Raw genomic sequence first — 20,159 nt, 5'->3', positions numbered from 1 at the left:
TATTCCTAGGGCCTAACACAACCTGGTATGTCATTCCAGAAATACTTGTTGAATTAAAATAAAGAAGATGGTCACTAAGCTATGAAATCAAGCAACAAGAGCATAGGAAAGAGCACTCTAAAAAGAAGTCAAAGCAGTTAATAGCAGATTCATTTCATTCATATATGAGTATGCATTAAATACAAAGCATAATATTCCATCTGTGTGTGGTGGTCATTAGTGAGGCTGGAGATGGGCATAAGCCAGAACATTCTGGACCTTATAGATTTATAATAAGGTGTTCCTCTATTGTTATCCAGTTTAAAATAAAAAAATCTGGATACTCAATGATTAATGAAGTGTGTTGATAGAATCTGATATGTTATACAAGCCAAATAATTACTTCTTTTTTTCATTTTTATTATGAAAATGTTCAAGCATACAGTAGAGTGATATAAATAATCTCCACTTTCAATGATGGTCAAAATTGTCAATAATTACCAATCTATCTTTGCATTTAAAAAAATGTGTTTGTTTCCTGGGGTGTTTAAAAGAAAATGACCAGATGGATGACCTCACTGGTAAGTACCGGTATATAGCTCTAAGAGACAAGAACTTCTTTTCAGCGTAACCAGCTCTCACCATCACAGCTACCAAAGTCAGCAACAACTCCTTACTATTACAGAATACCCACTAGGTCACATTTTCTCTGATTGTCTTAAAAATACAGTTTTAGTTTGGGTTCCTTCTCAACAGTACCAAAAATGTCTATAGTTACCATTTTCTTGCTAAAGTTCTGGTTCTCTTTTCATCTGTAATGGTTTCTCCTCCCTTTCTTTTTAAAAAATGTATTTGTTGAAAAATCAGGCCATTTCACCTGTTGAATATCCCAAACTCTGTTAGTTTTAGCTCAATAACTATTTCTTATAACAAGAGGTATATGGTGATCAAGAATAATTATTTAGAAGCAAAACGCCCAAGTTCATGTTCACATGAGCCACTGAGTGGTGTCTTTAAATAGGCCATTTCACATCTCACTGGTAAAACTACTAGTGTTGAACTGGGTTATATTTACAGCCCTTCTCCCCTTTGTTCAGAAACTCAACTCCCAAATCCCACTCCTCATTTTAGAATGAAACTATCAAAGGACAAAGATAGGCTAGGCTATAGTTTAAAGTACCTCAACAAACTAAAGTTGGTACATTTTTTTCTTACATGCATTTACCTCTTGACATTTATTATTATTGGTTTGTAAGGTTGAGGGAATAACGTTACCTGGTCTGACCTCTTCAAAAACATTAGTAGAGGCAATACTTAAAACCCTTTCAAGAAAATGGTATACATAATTTTGAAATGTTATTTTTTAGCAGCTACCCTAGTAACAAATATTAAACCTAACATAACCCATTTTCATTTTGTAGCTGCATACATTGCTAAATTGCTTCAATGTGAGTCAACATTGTAATTTTCAGTGTAGCTGAGGAAAAAAATAAAACATTTTGGATCAGATTTCCTCCATGAGCAGATACATAATTGGAATAACAAAAGTTATTTGCTTTGCTATATAAACATTATGGATCTAACAGTGTTTTTAGAATCTTGCTTTCATGTGTGTGTTGACAGCTTGTCAGAAAAAAGCTCAAACACACTTTTAAATCAGTTAAATCAATTATTTCCCCCTGGCATGGATTCAGTGCCCATCTATAACATGCTGAACACTTTAAACTAGTGAGGTTTGACTGTGGAGATACCAATGTCACCTTGAATTGATTAGCATTTTTGTTATGCTTGTGCTTTGGAATGAAAACAACCCTTGACAAAACTATACAGGACAGATATTATTTGAAGTCTTCAGTAACACACTTTTAATGATCTCCAGTGAGTGTTAACATTTTGGCCGTTGGCTCCATCCTGTTAACATTAGCTACAAAGCTTTGATGTGATTAATCAGTGCCGACTTAAGATCAGTCAGGTAATTTCAAAACTTCCAAATGCTTTGTAAATAATAAAATAATTCTCCCTCCAAGAATAAAGACCTTTAAAAAATAGCCAGAGAATTCAATTTTTTTTAATTAAAAAAAATTAAAATTTGAATACTGGTTTACACTATATGCTCTTTAAAGGCTCTTAACTCTGGGGTTCTGGTTCTATAAATGTGTTCATACATTTTTTAAAATATTGATTAATAAACTTTTTACTCTTGAATTTTAAAATATTGAAATATTTTAAAAAGTGGTGTAAACTTAGCCATTCTGCCAATTAAACATCCCCAGATTCTCTCTCTCTCTCTTTGTATTGTTCCTGGTTCTAAATATATTCATTCACTGAACAAAGATGTATTGAATGCCTGCTGAGTACTGGGCACAAGCTTAGGCACTGGAGATACAGCATGACCAGGACAGTCATGACAATTAATATGTCCTGTTTATCACTGGTGTTAACATGTGTTGATGAAGAAAAAAATTAAACGTGACACTTATTAAAGAAGGTACGGCACACCTTACGAAGGACTCCTGCGATAGGTACAGCAACTACTGCAATGAAGATTTGCAGTGGGGGGTGAAAGATCGGTGTTAACTCTGAGTCAATAAAGGAAAGTGGAGATTGGTAGCCAAGGAGCAGGGTGGGTGGGTCACTGGGTGGAAAATCAGTAAAAGATAGGGTAATTCTTTGCTAAACTGACCTAACAGGATCCTTGCTGAAGGCAGGTCAAGTGTTAAAATAAGGAATTTTGCTGGATATCAAGATGATTATTTTGGCTACACCAACTTAGTGGGATTCTTGTTAAAACTGGGCTCTCGAAGGCATACCCAAAGATGGACCCCAGCTGGGTTAGTGGAGACTGACGAGTAGGTCAAGGAGAGAGTCTTTGTCACATTTCCCTGGATGAACCAGACAGTAAACAATCAACGGGATACACAGTTGTCCCCACCTCATCCATGGAGGGGACGTTCCAAGACCCCCACTAGTTGTCTGAACCCAGGGACAGTACCAAACCCTATATATACAATGTTCTTTCCTATATATATTCATACCTATGATAAAGTTTAATTTATAATTTAGGCACAGCAAGAAATGAACAACAATAATAATGAAGTAAAACAATAGACTGTAATAAAAGTTATGTAAATATGATTACTTTCTCTCAAAATATCTGATAACTGACCTGATAACCCAGACAGATACCAAGTAACTATTGGGTGGACAGAACATACAGCTCGAGTGCATAGAGCAAAGGATGACTCACGTCTGGGGCAAGAAAGAGCAGAAAAACGCGAGATTTCATCATGCTACTCAGAACGGTGTGCAGTTTAAAACTTCTGAATGGTTTATTTCCAGAATATTTTCTTTAATATTTCTGAACCATGGTTGACTCACCAGAGTAACTGAAGCCACGGAAAGTGAAACCACTGATAAGGCAGGACTACTCAATAATATAACAATATAATGTTAGTGGCAAGTGCTATAAACAAAAACAAGCAGAACAAGTGGATACAGAGATGAAATGGGGGGAAGGGTAAAACAAGCATTTTATATAGGTTATCAAAGAAAGTCTCTCTGAGAATGTAGTAATTGAGACCTGAAATTCTGTGAAAGAGGGAGCCATTGAAATATCTGGGGGAAGAGCATTCCAGAGAGAAGGAAGAGCAAGTACAAAGCCGGATACAGGAACAGTAGTATATTGGGGGAACAGCAAGAAGGCCAGTGTGTCCAGAAGGGGGGGTACAGGGATGAAAATGCAAGTAGACTGCCTAGAGCCACATCATACTGGACTGACTAAATTAAAGACTTTGGGTTTTTTAAACATTGTGATTACATATTTTTGGAGGGTTTTTGAACAGGAGTGATGTGATGTGAATTATAAACTCAAAGGATTTCTCTAGATGGCTGAGTGGAAAAGAGTCTTAAGGTGGTAAGAATAGTAAGCCATTTGAGTGCTGATAGTAGCTTAAAGTGGAGTAACAGCAGTGAAGATGGTGAGAGGCATTCAGATTTGGCAGATGTTTTTATCCTAGCACCAAGAGGATTTGCCAGGGGTTGGATGGGAGGTGTGAGCAGAATCTCAAAAGAGGAATCAAAGGCTCAGATTTTTGGCCCGTACAACTAGATGAACACGGATGCCATAGACTGAAATGCAAAAGACTTTATGAGAAATAAGTGGGGAGGAAGGGGAGCAGAAGGAGGGACAAAATTCTGCTGCCTTTGGTAAGTTGGAGACATTTAATAGAAATTCAAAAGGGCATATCAAGTAGGTAGTTGACCACAAAAGTGTGAACTTCAGGGAAGAGGTTCAGACTGAAAATGCAGGTTTTAAAATCATCAGCATATGTATCATACAACTGAAGATCTCTTAGGAAGTGAGTTTAAGCAACAAAAGAAAGAGGTTCTCAGACTGAGACAGCCCAGATTTAGAAATCTGTAAAAAGTAGAGATGTTAGCAAAATATACTGAAAAGGAATATCCACTAAAGTAGGAGGAAATTTAAGGATGTATTATCTGATGGAAGGAGGCAATGTGGGGTGGGGTGGGGAACAGGCAATACAAAATACAGATAATGTGTTATAGAATTGTACACCTGAAACCCATATAAGTTTATTAGTCAATGTCACCCCAATAAATTCAATAAAAAATAAAAACAAAAAAGAAAGTATCAGTATTTCGAGACACTATTATCAGCCACGTCTGTTGCTACCATGTGTCAAGTCAGATGAGAGTGAAGAGTTGACCATGGGGTTTGATGCCCTAGACCATGGTTGTCAAACTCATTTTCACCGGGGGCCACATCAGCCTCGCAGTTGCCTTCAAAGGGCCGAATGTAATTTTAGGACAGTGTAAATATAACTACTCCTTAACTAGGGGCGAGGAGCTTGGCACTGCTGCTGGGTAGGGACAGGGTGCCGGGCTGGATAACACACAGTGGAGGGTCAGATTCTGCCCTCGGGCCTTCCGTTTGCCCCCTGTGGAATGTTGGAGATAAAAGTCAGGGTGGAGCAGGTTTAGGAGAAAATTACAGTGAAGAAATAGACGAGGTGAGTCTATACAATTCCTTTAAGTCTTGCTATGAAAGGAAGCAGAGAAGTTTTGAGTTTTACTGTGAAGGGGGATGTGGAGACAAGGGGGGATGTTTTAGGATGAGGGAAAATACAACGTGCTTGCATGCCGATGGGAACGGTCTTGCAGAAAAGGACAAAGTGACGGTGTTAGGTGGAGGGAATAACTACAGAACATCTGGCAGTGAATTCTGATTTGAAGATCCTTCAGGAAACCCCATACCTGCTTTCAAGGGACTTATTCTCTCATGGAAAACATATACACTTAGATTAATAAATTTCAAAATGGTGCAATAAAATGATATGAAAATGTTTTGGACTGGACAGAAAACTGTGGAGTAGTAAGAAGGCTCTTATATTTTATGAGGGGAAAAATGATGAGGGCCCCAACCGCTGGCAGCTCCAGTATGAAAGAAAGGGAAGGGATGGATTTGAGAGCTACTTAAGAAAAAAATGAGTAGGGTTTAATGACGGCTTATTTATGAAATAGGAGAGAAATGGAGTGATTTTGTATGACTTCCAGATTTCTGGCATGGTACGGTGGAAGAATCTTTCCTAGCCTATTGCTTCCTTCCTTAGAAATGTTCAAAGACTTGTCATAGCTGCTGTGGCTCAAGTGGGTTGAGTGCCAGCCTGTGAACCAAAGGGTCACTGGCTGGATTCCCAGTCAGGGCACATGCCTGGGTTGCAGGCCAGGTCCCCAGAGGGGTCGTGTGAGAGGCAACCACACATTGATGTTTCTCTCCTTCTCTCTCTCCACTTCTGTCTAAAAATAAATAAATAAATACATAAATAAATAAATAATCCTAAAAAAAGTTCAAAGACTTTACATTGCCTAAATATTCATGTTAAAGTTCTGGAACCCCTAAAATCTGCTCTTTTGGCATACCCTTTACCTTTCTAAGACACCTCCTTGGAACCAATGAGTTAGTGGAATCCAATTTGAAAACACTCGTTTACTGAACAAATAATATGGAGGAGCTACCCGCCAGGCCCTGTGCTAAGTTCTGGGAAGGACTCCTGCCCTCAGGAAAACGAAAGCCTAGAAAGGAAAGAGACAATGCAAAATAAGTAAAAATCAACCAGATAGTTACAGATTACTGCCAGTGCTGCGAAGGCAGTAAACAGGACGAATGAGACAGAAAGTAACTGGGCAAGGATGTTCTATAGAGGAGGGCCCCTCTGCAGAGAGGACATCTGAGCTGAGACCTCAATGACAGGAGTGGCCTTGAGAAGAGCTGGTGGAAGAGGGTGCCGGGCAGAGGGAATACAGAGATGGGGAGGCAGAAAAGCCCTGGTGTGCTCAGAAACAGAGGCTGTGGCCAGAGAGTGAAGAGAATGATTTGGGATGAGTTCAGAGAAGAGGCAGGGGCAATGCCCCCCCCAGTGTGGGAAAAGCTTTAACTCGTTTTTAAGGTTCCTCAGGAAGCAGGAGAACTATGTTCAACTCTACCCAAAGGGCATGTCCTGTGCAATTATCCTTCTCAGAGCAACTGAAATGCAATATTAAATGCAATATTAAGACAAAAAAAAAAAAAGAAAATACTGCTTTACAGAATCATGAAGTCTTCATTCAAGACCCTCTATAATCTGGCCCCCAGTTACCAACCTAATTTCTTGCCTTGTTTTTTTCCCCCAATACTCTAACCATGTCAAATGTATTTCTGTTCTGTGTCCACACCCAGCACTAACAGGCTGCTGTACTTTTTCTCCCATGATTCTCTCTGTCTGGAACTTCTTTATTCCTTGGTACCATCAATCACAGTCTGCCCAAAAAATCCCCCATGTTTCAAAATTCACCTCCTCCATACAGCCTTTCCTTAAACTCCCAGATACATTTGACCGTCCCGTCTTTAATAATGCTGTGTACATTATACTTACTTAAATCCATCATTTTATTTACTTATATGTCTGGCCCACAATTTGACTATTAGTCTTCTGAGGGCAAGCATTGTGAACACAGTAGGCGTGTAATACATGTAAGTTGAATGAATGAGTAACAAATAAATGAAATCTCAGTTCAGGCATAATTTTACCTTCATCTAGTTATTCTCTACCAGGCAGCACTAAAGGCTTCTTTCTGTTTATTCCTGTAAGGCCCTGTATCACTTCTGTTCTAGCACCATATCATTGCATTTGCTTTTGGGCATTGTTTTCTCCCCCCACCTCCGCCCCCCTTTTGTGATATATATATCCCCTGCCTGAAATATTCACAGGCATGGATTTTATCCTGTTCATCCTTGTATCCCAAGCACCTAGGTTCTCAATAAATGTTTTAAGCATGTATTGTTTAATAATTAAAGTGCTATCTTACCTTTTAAAGTCTTATTTCATGTAATCACGCCCATCTTTTTCCACCTTCACACAGTGTTCCCTAATCACCCTTGGTTAGGGAATTCATCTTTCACTCTGGCATTCTATTAAGCTGTAGCTATTTTGTAATGATCACTTTCTAGGGCAGTTATTGATATGCAGTGACTGCAAAAGCCTAAGAGTAAGAAAACTTTTATTCTTCATTATATTCCCATACTGTATGATTCTCAACTTCTTTTTTTTTTGGATACTGCTATACTTGGGTAATGCACACACCTACCAACTCAAGAGCACTTGGCATAATTCTACCTTTTTCTATTGGCGAGTCATAAAAGCAACACCCAAATCTGATACAAATTATTTTGTTAAAATAAATGATTAATAGTCTACTGAATTTATAATATCATTAGTAACTTTTTCTAACAACTCTTGCCCCACTGAGCCTTATACATTATAAGCATTCTTTAAATACTTGATGAATGAATAACAGAAGAAAGGAATACTATTTCACTTCCAAGTTCAAAGGGAATTCAGACTTTTGTACAAAATTAGTCAACTCATTGCATTGATTACTGTTTAGAGCCAGAAATAATTTATTTACATGGGCTAGAGGACAATGATATTGTCCTTCTCAGACTAGCTAAAATAGTAGTTTAACTTTATAAAAAAATAATAGGTTTCCTTCCCCACCCATGCTAGCCTTGGCAACAAATAGAAATATTGCAGGAACTAAGTTTTCCCTGAAGTTTTATCAAGTTCTGACCTCTCCATTCTCTGTGGAAACAAAGCAACCCATACTCTTTCTTATTTCCCAGGTTCCTCAGCCCTGCTTGTCCATGAGAGGCCCTCTGTACTCATTGTGATCTTCCAAATTTAGGAGAGGGGATTTTTGGCTTACTTTCTTCTCCCAGTGACAACTACTCTTTAATGACTGAAAAGGTGATTGTGTTCTCTCTTAGATTATAGGCTCCTTACAAAGCAGAACTTGAAACAAAATTCTCAGGAAAAGGACTGAGCAACATGTGGACATCGTACAAGTAAAGTTGCCCCTACAAACCATAACCAAGTAGTCCAACTCTAGAGCACCGGTCTTGAGGCTTTCATCTACCACTTGGCTCATTCTTACCTTCTCTGGGAATGTCTTCCACTTTCCCAGAGATTGGAGGTAGCTTTTATTTCCCCACTTTGTTTTTCCTCTTTGTGTCATCCTCCCAGTGCCCCAGGAAGCTTCTCCTGCTGGGGAAAGGGAGGAAGGAGAACAAAGCATGTTGGGAGGAAGCGTCCATGCAAATCTGACACCTTGGGGCCCTTGCCAGAATCTGAAAGGTGAGCATGTGGTTGGCATCTCACTATGATCCTGCTCTTATAGTCTTTCATTATTGGATCCACCTGCTGTCTCACATAGATTATGTAATAAGTTGTACAGAATTTCAGGCTTACTTGGCTACAGATGTAGGTTAGGGACATGATCAAAATTATAATGTGTAATGAAATATTTATTACAGCATCACCTATGAGTTTACCAGAAAAAAAAGGGGGGGTGTCAAAGCCACCTCCAACTATATTCTTGGAAATGGAGCTTCAGAATTTTCCTCATGAGGAATAAAAAGAAATCATCTTAAGTATCTTCCTCTGTTATTTAAAGTTATATTCCAAGTCTTCTTTTTTTTTAATATTCCAAGTCTTTTATAATATATGTCAACTGCTGTTTGGGGGAACAATGAAGAGAAATAAATTAAAGGTATTCTTTTTTAATTAACTAATTCTAATCCACTTTTTATAAAGCTTGCAACTACTTATAATCTTATAACTCTTTTCAGATTATTATTTGGCTTACTATAAAGTGCAATCATTAGAGAAATTGTTTGGGTAAGTCAAATGCTAATTTTTCAGAATGCAATCCAAGCCTCAGGAATTTTTAATGCCTACCATGCCAGATACAAAGAAGTATCTCATGAACAATGCCAAAAGCTCTGACCTCAAGGATAAGACTTACACCCATCAAACCATGTAAAAACAAATTGCTCCAAAATTTTTTTAATTGATTATAGAGAGAGAGAAACAGAGTCATTGATTTTGTTGTTCCACTTATTTATGCATTAATTCATTGCTTCTTGTATGTGCCCTGATTGGAGTTTGAACCTGCAACCTTGGCGTATCAGGACAATACTCTCACCAACTGAGCTACCTGACCAGGGCACAAGTTACTTATTTTTTTATCACATGGATTAAAATGGCACTTCATTATATATCTCTGTCACCAAACTCTCAGATAGGAAGTTACTTAATTTTTTAAATTTATTTTCATTGCTTATGACATGAATATCCTCAAAAAAACACAGACTTGTAAAGCAAAAATGTACAATTATGTATCCTCTCTACTGGTTTTTTACTCCTCCATTCTAAAATCTAATGGCATTTTTATGGTGCCCATGGGCAAAAGCTAAATTGAATGTTGATTGTTTAATGGAAAAAAAAAAAACCCAAAACTTCAAGACAAGGAAAAAAATTTTGAGACAGAATTAGTCAAACCTGTTTTAAACAAATCTAAGTCCCCACGTTGGCTATGTCCCTTGAATCCAAAACTCAGCTTCAACCCTAATTTGTTGCTTGGAAAGCCTCTTTGCTGGTTGTGTAGCCACCTGTTGTTAACTCTCACCAACTGTTCCTTATTTTGCTTCTTAGTTTGCTGGTCAAGTCTCTTCTACATTACAGATACTTACCCCTGGTTTTCCATTCCTGCTCCAAAGACTAAAGGTCTCGACAATCTCTTGCTTATTCCCACTAGTCCAAATTCATTCTGCAAAATCTGGACACACTCTAGCAAACTCCAAGCTTTCACCAGGAAAAGGTTGCTGTATTACCAATTAAACCAGAAACATACAAGTTTCTCTTGTCACACCAACTAACCCCAAAGTTATCAACTAGAATTTATCAACATTGAAAAGGTATTGCTTTTTCCTCTTCTTCATGAAAAAAGGGTGCCATAAACACTTATTATTGAGCTTTATTTAGAAAGTTAAGGCTTTTGAGAGGTATCAGGTAAGGAAATATTTGGATTGATAGTAGAAGGAATGAGCAGCTTTTACAAATTGGAGAAGTGAATTCTAAATTTAGAACATTCTACACCTATTTCCTGTTCAATAAATGAAGCATTTTCGTGGAAATAAGCCAAAGATTTTATGAATAGCTCCTTACTTTTTCCCATGAGTTTGAAACATTTTTAAAATATAAATTAAAAAATAAAATCCTTACAAGAATTTGTGTGTTCTCCTTTGCTGTTCAGAGCTCTGCATCATAGCTTTATGTCATGAGTGTTAGTGAGTTTGTATCTGACAGAATCCTTAGGACAGAGTCAAGTATCAGAGAAAAACGACTTATCTAATTGTATGGCAAATATTTCTCAGCATTAAGGAAAAGATTTTGAGATTTCAAATGTTAACTATTTTTAATTACTTCATTTCTGCCATAATATGTCTAAGTTCCTAAATTAAAATCTTCTAAATATTAATTACAAATCTAATATTTCATGAGGCAAGTTGGTTTTGCTGTGTGATTTACATAATTCATCTAGTCTCTAAACTTTTTTCAGATTTTAAACAATATTTAAAAAGCTCAACTTCCCGTCAAGATGGTGGCATGGGCAGACACGACTTGCCTCTTCTCACAACCACAACGAAATTATAACTAAGGTGCAGAACAATCGTCACTCATAACTGACAGAATCAAGTTGAATGAAAGTCTGACAATTACGGAATTAAAGAAACCACAACTATCCAGACAGGTAGGGGGGCACAGATGTGGAATGGGCTGGTCCCACAACCACCTGTGGTGGATAAAAATTTGGGAGGAATATCTCAGGAGCTAGGAGTCCCAACTCCACACCAGGCTCCCCAGCCCAGGCTGCCAGTGCCAGAAAGATAAGTCACCACAACTTCTGGCCGCAAAAACCAGCAGGGATTCAGCTGGTGGAAGAAACTACTAAAGCCCCAAGCAGTGCCTCTTAAAGAACCCACACACGGACTCACCTACTCAGACTCCCTCCCTCTGGGCTCCAGCAATAGGGTGGCAGTGGCATGCAGGAGAGTCTGAGGTGTCCAGCATCAAGGCAAGCAGAAGCCATTGTCCCTTTTCTTGGTCCTCCCCTCACAGAGCCAGCAGACTGGTGCTGCATCTAAGATTCCATCAACCTGGCTAGCACTAACAGACCTGCCTTGGAGATTCCTCAGAAACTCTGCCCCACCCAATTTACAGGCCCACCCAAGCTGCTTTTCTATATTAATGGCTTTGGCTCATGCTTCATGGCTTCTTAAATCCTCTCAAATAAGGAGCAGCTGGCCTCAGCGAGCTCCCAGGCCTGGAACTAGCAGCTTAGATTCACAGCCTGGCTTCTCCTGGGAATCTCCAAGCCCAGCACAAGGAGCAGCCATCTCAGATTGCTTTATAACTCAGGCATGGTGGACCTGGGAAAAACACAGGTGAGGGCTGACCTTGACCAGCACCACCTGGGAAACGCTGGGGGCCAGCATACCAATTGGACAGTTACAGACCACGTCAGAGTACCACCACCCTGCCCCTCTACAGCTGATCCTCCATGGAGGGCAGAGGTTGGTGGTCAGTGGTGACAGCCAGTCCTTGCAGCCGACTGGTCTGGGAAAATCCCTTCAATTGATCTGCTAACAGCAACCAAGGCTCAACTACAAGAGGAGGGTGTATTCAGACTACATGAAAAGTGCACCTCAAGTACCCAGCTTGGGTGATAGCAGATGTTGTACCACTGGACCCTACAGGACACCTCCTACATTAGGCCACACTACCAAGACATGGAGTCAAAGCAGCTCTACCTAATACATAGAAACAAACACAAGGAGGCTGACAAAAGGAGGAGACAAAGAAACATGGCCCATAGGAAAGAACAGACCAAAACTCCAGAAAAAGAGCTCAACAAAATGGAGAGAAGCAATCTATTAGATGCAGAGTTCAAAACAGTGGTTACAAGGATGCTCAAGGAACTTAGTGAGGACCTCAGCAGCATAAAAAAGATCCAGTCAGAAATGAAGGATACCCTAACTGAAATAAAGAACAATTTACAGGGAAACAACAGGAGAGCAGATGAAGCCGAGAATCAAATCAATGATTTAGAACATAAGGAAGCAAAAACAACCAACCAGAACAAGAAGAAAAGAGAATCACAAAAAGTTGAGGGTAGTGTAAGCAGCCTGTGACACAACTTTAAGCATTCCAACATTTGTTCACCAGGGTTCCAGGAGGAGAAGAGAAAGAGCAAGAAACTGGAAATTTATTTGAAAAAATAAATCTCTATAAAAGAAAACTTCCCTAATTTAGAGAAAGAAATAGACATGCAAGTCCAGGAAGCACAGAGACTCCCTAACAATATGGGCACACAAAAAGGCCCACTCCGAGACACAGCATGATTTAAATGCTAAAGGTTAAAGATAAAAAGATGAGAGGGTGGATGTGCAAGAATAGGTGAGAGGTGAGGGGATTAAGAAGTACAAATAGGTAGTTACAGAATAGCCTTGGGGATGTAAAGTACAATATAGGAAAGGGAGCAGCTGAAGAACTTACACCCATGACACATGCACATGAACAAGGGTGGGAGGACTGCCTGAGGGAGTGGGGGTGCTGGGGGCAGGGGGGCAAAGGGGAAAAAATCAGAACAACTGTACTGGCAGAGCCAATAAAATATAATTAATAAAGATAAAAAGCCAAGTTCACTTGAACTAAGAAATCATATCCATTTGAGTCCTCAAAAGTTTTGTCATGAATGATGAAGATCCCATAGTAGGAAAAAATATATATGTAACAATTATGAATACATTTATTTCCTTTTGTGCAGCTACATTAAAATAATATTTTCTATTCTTGTCACATACTCAGTCTATCTAAAACTAGCTACTTGGAAAGCTGCAGTTTGGGAAAGCAGGCGAAGTGGCACAGATATTATTTCTGGATGACTTGCAAAGATGCAATTTTGTATGAACTTTATTTTAAACTATTTCATGACTTCTGTGTGAAGTTCAAATCATGATAATACACAATTGAGCCAAGTGAGTTTAACAAACATTTTATAGAAATTGAAATGTTTATCATATGTGTTAAATAATAATAGAAACCAGTTTGCTCTACACTTATTTCCATTTATTTTTTTTTGAGTTATCACCTTTTTCACTGCTTTAGATTGTGGCCTGCTATCTACTATGAAGGCACTATATCATACAATCTATTTGAAGTCTTTTTAACTGTGCTGCTATGCTAATAATCCTCCTGACAGGCTCAGAGGTACGTAATGTGAATCTCTGAAGTTTTTGCCAGTAAGCAAATCACAAAATAAAGTGCAGAAAGAACCTGTTTCAAGAACTGATTTCTATCAGTAGTATAGTAAACAAATAGTGAATCCCTTCTAGTTATCTCCAACATGTATAATTATAAACTACTTGCATAGATCTCTCTCTCTCTTACACATACACGTAGGCACACATGTGCACAAAGCTTACCTGTAAGAAAATATCTGAGTTCTATCAAACCAAGTATGTTCAACTTATTTTATTTAAAATAAAATAAGCTCACTTTAGAAAGGAAAAAATGGAAGGCCCCAGACAGAGGAAAAAACACAAAGGCAAAAATAAAATGTTAGTTATCCCATGTTATAAAATAGAAACTTCTTCAGGAAAAAAAGAAGCAATAAGAACGACATACAGCAGCCCCTGTTCATCTGTGGGGGATCCACTCCAAGACCTTCAAGGGCACCTGAAACCACAAATAGCACTGAACCCTACATATACCATGTTTTTTTCCTATACATACACACCAATAATAAAGTTTAGTTAATAAATTATGCCCAGTAAGAGATTAACAATGGTAACTAATAATAAAATAGAACACATAATCGTAGCAATACACTGTAATAAAAGTCATGCAAATGGCTTTGGAACCATTATTAAATAAAAACATCACTAGTCACCAGAGAGATACAAATTAAAAGCTCAATGAGATATCATCTCACACCTGTCAGAATGGCCATCATCAATAAATCAAAAAACAACAAGTGCTGGCGAGGATGTGGAGAAAAGGGAACTGTAGTGCACTGTGGGGAATGCAGACTGGTACAGCCACTGTGGAAAACAGTGTGAAATTTCCTCCAAAAAAACTAAAAATGGAACTGCCTTTTGACCCAGCAAATACACTGTTGGGATTGTACCCTAAGAACCCTGAATCACCAATTCAGAAGAACCTATGCACCCCAATGTTCATAGCAGTGCTATTTACAATAACCAAGTACTGGAAACAGCCAAATGCCCCTCAGAAATGAGTGGATCAAAAAACTGTGGTATACTTACACAATGGAACACTATGCAGCAGAAAGAAAGAAGGAACTCCTTCCTTTTGCAACAGCATGGATGGAACTGGAGAGTATTATGCTGAGTGAAATAAACCAGCCAGTGAAATACAAATACCGTATGATCTCACCTATAAGAGGAATCTAATGAACAAAATGGAACTACAGGGATGGAAACACGGAACAGACTGAAAGTGGCTGGGGTGAGGGGGACAATGGTGGAAAGAAGGGGAAGGGACTAGACAAAGAACATGTATGAATGACCCATGGACATGGACATTGGTGCTGCACTGTGGGTGCAGCAAGATGAGATGAGCAGAGGAGGGCAAAGGGGGGAAAACTGGGACAACTGTAATAGAGTAACAATTTTTTAGAATGACTAAAAAATTAAAAACTAAAAAAAGAAAGCATAGTAATAAGAAACATGTTTGAGATAAACATAGGTGCTACGAGATCCCTAAAGAGGGATGGACATGTTTTGCTTTGTACTTTCTTAAATGTAGTCACTTCTCTCAGCTTCCACTCTGGCTCCCGTACAATCAAGTCCTTTGTAAGTAGTTGTCCAAAGGAGTATTACAATTTTAATTCATTTGCAATAATAGTTTAGCATTGAACTCTTTTTGTAACTCGGAGATATACTTGGCTTTTTAATCTGTAGTCACAGTAGAGTGTGTTATTTCTCAACTAATTTTTTATTCTCTTCTTCCTCCCTCCCCTGGCATTCTTAAGAGCAGTAGCCATATGACTTGCTTTGGCCAATGAAATGCAAGCAGATGTGATGTGCGCCCATCCTTGCAGAGGAGGACTTGGGCTCTGAGTCTCTTCTGATTTCTGCCAAAACAAGAGCTTTGTTCAGATAGTCCCACAGTGGAGAAAAAAAACAAACACCCAGAGCTCATCAGCGTTGTAGGCAACTCACAGGCCTGCACGCATGAAATAAACCTTTATTAGAATGAGCCAATGAAATTTTGGGGTTGTTTGTTACTTCAGCAAAAAATGATTAATCTGAGATACAACCTTGCAAGTACACTTGTGTAAAAATCATAAGCCATTATAAATGAAAGGCAGGATATTTGAAGTGACTTTCAAAACAAACAAAATGCAAGTGTTATATGCAGGTTGTGGAATATGCTTCGTTTGTACCATCCTTTGCACAATGTCTGCCTTGTGGCACCAAGTGCATGTACGGAATGCCAGTATTTAGAAGCCAGACAATAACCTGCAGGCAGGCCTATGTGTCCGTATGTTTATATCAATAATTAATAGTTACATGTCGGTCGTGACTCCCTTTATACTCTCAAGTTTAGAAGGACAGTGACTCATTTTTACAATAAAATCTGTTGCTGTTATCCACCTCAATGCAGAAAATTACAGAAGGAAAAAGAGTTCCATCCTAATTAAACAGAGATTTAGACTTATTAGTCACTTCAGTTTTTACTATTCACCAATGACCGGAGGAAACAAAACAAAGAAAGGAAACCATGTTCTATGGCAACAATGATCTATAACTACATGCTCAGATATATAAATAATATATTAAATTATATATATATAATTATATGTCAATATAAAATAATAATAATACCAAACAGTAATGTTCTCATTTAAACAAGGTTCTAGTTCTAACACGAAGAAGGATTTCCTGTTCAATATAATACATTGGTGGTAGACCACAAAATTTTTAAATCATCTATGACTAACACTCATCTTTTTATTCTCACTACACAATATTTGCATATGGTCATTAACTGCTATCTCAAAGCAATCTCCCTGTTCTAAAACGAATTACAATGCTGTAAATCTCTATGTGTGAGTAGAAAAATTGTAATCATATAAAACAATGATATTATGCCATTTCCAATAGGAGTACTTTTATATACTCTAAAAATATGCAAGAAAGCATATTTTTATAAATTAAAATATGTTTTATAAGCCCCAGTGGGATATACACTTCCTTTACAAAGACATGTGTTGGCTCATTCCTGGACTATCTGGTATTTTTCATCTGAATAAAAATTATTTTTACAACTGATTTTTGTAGCAGATTTTCACTGTACCCTGCAGATGTATTAACATGTTTTTATCATGTCAACATATGATTATAAACAAAACCATTTTATGGTAAACTTATGGCGTTTCTCTCATATTTATATTAAGAGGAAGTGAGGACTCATTTGAACCAAAAAAGTCCGTGTAATACTTTTTCCAGGAGGAGATACGATCATCTAAAATACAAACAAAAGTGTTTTCTCAAACTTCCTTAAATCAGAAACAAGAAAAAAAATATTTGGGCTATACTAGACAGATTCATTTGAATTTCCTTATCTATTCCAAGAGAACCAACAGACAAACAAATGAAGCTTATCATTGTACAATTAGAGACTTACTACTTCTTTATTTTATACAAATAAAACTTCAGATGGGCCCTGGCTAACGTGGCTGACTGCGCTGGGTGTTGTCCTGTGAACCGAAAGGTCGCCAGTTGATCCTGATCATGGCCCTTGGCAGGGTTGTGGCCCAGGTCCCCCGTTGCCAGATGTGGGAGAGGCAAAGGGTAAATGTTTCTCTTGCATATCAATGTTTCTCCCTCTCTTTCTCCTTCCCTTTCCCTCTCTCTAAAAAGAAATAAAATCTTAAAAAAAAAAACTGCGGTGATTGTGTATCAGTCGGTCTGAATTTGTACATGTAGCAAACAGGTAATGAATTCCTTTCTCCAGGTACTGAATAGAAGCGTTTATCATGAATCTGTCATGTACTGAATGTAGGAGACTAGATATTACAGCTGAAAGTAACTTTTGAAAGGTCATTTTGCCCATTCATTCCTTGATTTGTTCCTTTGTCCTTTACTTCACTGATTTATTCGCCTAATGATAAATATTTATTGAGCTCTTCCTGTGAAGTCGGCACTGTGTGAAGTTCTGAGAATACCCTGGTAAATAAACAAACACAGAAGGAGCTGAAAAGGCAATTCCAGACCCTTCTCAAATTCACTCATCCATTTACTCACATTCATTTCCAACACACAGTACAAGGAGAAGAGTCCAGCATGGGTTTAATCTGCACTTCACAGCTGGGCGATCTCAGGCAAGCGGTTTTAAGTTCTCAGAGCTTCTGCCTTCGTATCTGCTATCTACGTGAAACAATGATAGAGTGGATTACAGACATAATAGAGAAAAATGCCGGACATTTCATTTTCCCCTCACCCACACCAGATCTCACCTGTTTCCCGCATGATAGGTCCTAGGCAGATGGAATGGACGGATGCATTCCTGGCACTGTGCTTAACTGTAGCTAAGAATATAGAGAAGTATCAGATGTGGTCCCTGCCTTCCGGAAAATTAAATTTAGAATAATAGTGAATAGTATTTAATATATACCGATCATCGTTCCAAGCACTCTACATGAATGAAACCACTCTTCTTCACAATAATCTATAAGGTAGAAATTATACGTATCCCGTTTTCTGAGTGGGAAACACACAGAAAAATTAGGTAACGTGGCCAGCCACATAGCTAGTGGGCAGCAAGGTGGCCTTCAAACCCAGGCTGCCGGTCTCTGGAATCTAGGTTCTCAACCACTATGTTGTATTGCCACTCAGGGGAGGCTAATAACACAAGAAAACAGCTAATAACTACCCTATGCGCAGTTAGGTGAGTTGGGGAGAGAACTCGGGGGCTTTGGGTGCAAAAATTTTAAATTTAATATTTCCTGCTCTGGCTGAGTAGCTCATTTGGTTAGAGAGTCGTCCTGATACGCCAAGGTTGCAGGTTTGACCCCCAGTCAGGGCACATACAAGAATCAACCAATGAATGCAATAAAGAAGAATTAAAAAGAAAGAAAAACAAATAAAATTAAATAACATTTCAGTTGAAGAAATGTGAATGATGATGAAAAAAGTTATGGGGTGCTTCGGGAAGGTTTTATTTTATCTCTGTAGAAGATGATTCTTCTATTTAGCTAATTCTTCTATTTAGCTAATGATTCTTCTATTTAGCTAATACATTTAGCTATTTAGCTTCTATTTAGTACAATACATTTATACTGTGCTGAAATGTGAACCATTCTATTTAGTAAGGTGGAAATTTTTTTAATTTTTATTGTTTCTAATTTATAAAAGCCATGCATGCTAATCATAGAAACACTAATCCAATGACAAATATAAAGAAAAGCACTTTAAATTTCACTCCTAATTTCATCAATTAAAAAATCACTTTAATCTTTAGCAGTATTCCCTTTGATTCTATTTTCTATGTGTATTGTGTTAAGTGTAGTTTTATGTAATAATAGACAATGTACTTACATGCAGTTTTCAGTCCTGCATTTTCACTTAATATTTTATCCTGAGCAACGAATATTATAATTTTTCTCTGATGTGCCAATAGTCCCTATTATCTTTCCCTGCATTGCTATCTTTGTAACACTCATCACCGTTTACATACTATTTTGCTTTACTTTGTTTTTTTAAATTTCTTATCCCTCCCCCGCCATCCCCACAAGAAAGTAATCTTCATGAGGGCAAGAATAGATATATCTACTCTGTTCTCTACTGTGTCCCCAGCAACTACAAGTGTGCCTGGCACATGCAAATAGAACACACAGGGCACTCTATTTGTTGACTGAATACTGTCAAAGAGAAAGATAATAAATGCAGCAAACAGGAAATCCTTAGTCAATCGCTCTGACCCTTTACATCAGGCGCCCATTTCTACTTTGGGGGGCTAACAGACACAGATAACAGAAGGGGCAATTTCTCATGAACAATTAAATACGTGGTTGCAACTTGCATGTAGTTGTGTTCTCATAAGGAGTTCTCAAAACTCTCTTCTTCCCAGACTTTCCTCGTATACCATCTCTGCCCTGCCTTTTTATTGTGTCTGGTGCATTGCCCATAATCCTGTGTTCCTAACTCCACTATTTTCTAAAATTTGGGGTTTGTTTTCAATGAAAGCAATTTGTCATGCATACATATTTTTTAAACTAATTTCACTTTGATTGATGTTTTGTTGGTTTGTTCAGTTAGTCAGATCATATAATACATACCTATACCTTCAATTAAATCAATCAGCTCCCTATATCACCTGGATGTTAGGTAGTCAGGCCTGAACTCCCACCTTCCTGCCTAATGAAAACCTGGGTTATTGGATATGTTTATATTCGATAGTCCCTTCTCACATTTTTATTAGTAATGTTTGTTTCTCATCTTTTACATGTGTACGTAAGATACACACAACATTTACACTTTTAACTCAATGCTACAAAGATTATTAAAATGAGATAATGTATATGGAAGTGCTTGATCAGCGTTCAGACACTGTACAGACACTCTCCCAAGGCGATCGCCATGAACTCATAACCCCTCAGACTGTACCACGTACCACAGGCACACAGCAGTCTCTGCCTGGAAACCCTTCATATGCTCGCAGGCCATCACCAAATCCTCATTCTAATGTCTAGGC

The sequence above is a fragment of the Artibeus jamaicensis genome, unplaced genomic scaffold, assembly GCF_021234435.1.
Source record: "Artibeus jamaicensis isolate MK-2021 breed Jamaican fruit bat unplaced genomic scaffold, CSHL_Jam_final scaffold_1019, whole genome shotgun sequence".
Taxonomy (NCBI): Eukaryota; Metazoa; Chordata; class Mammalia; order Chiroptera; family Phyllostomidae; genus Artibeus; species Artibeus jamaicensis.
This window is presented reverse-complemented; position numbering follows the sequence as displayed.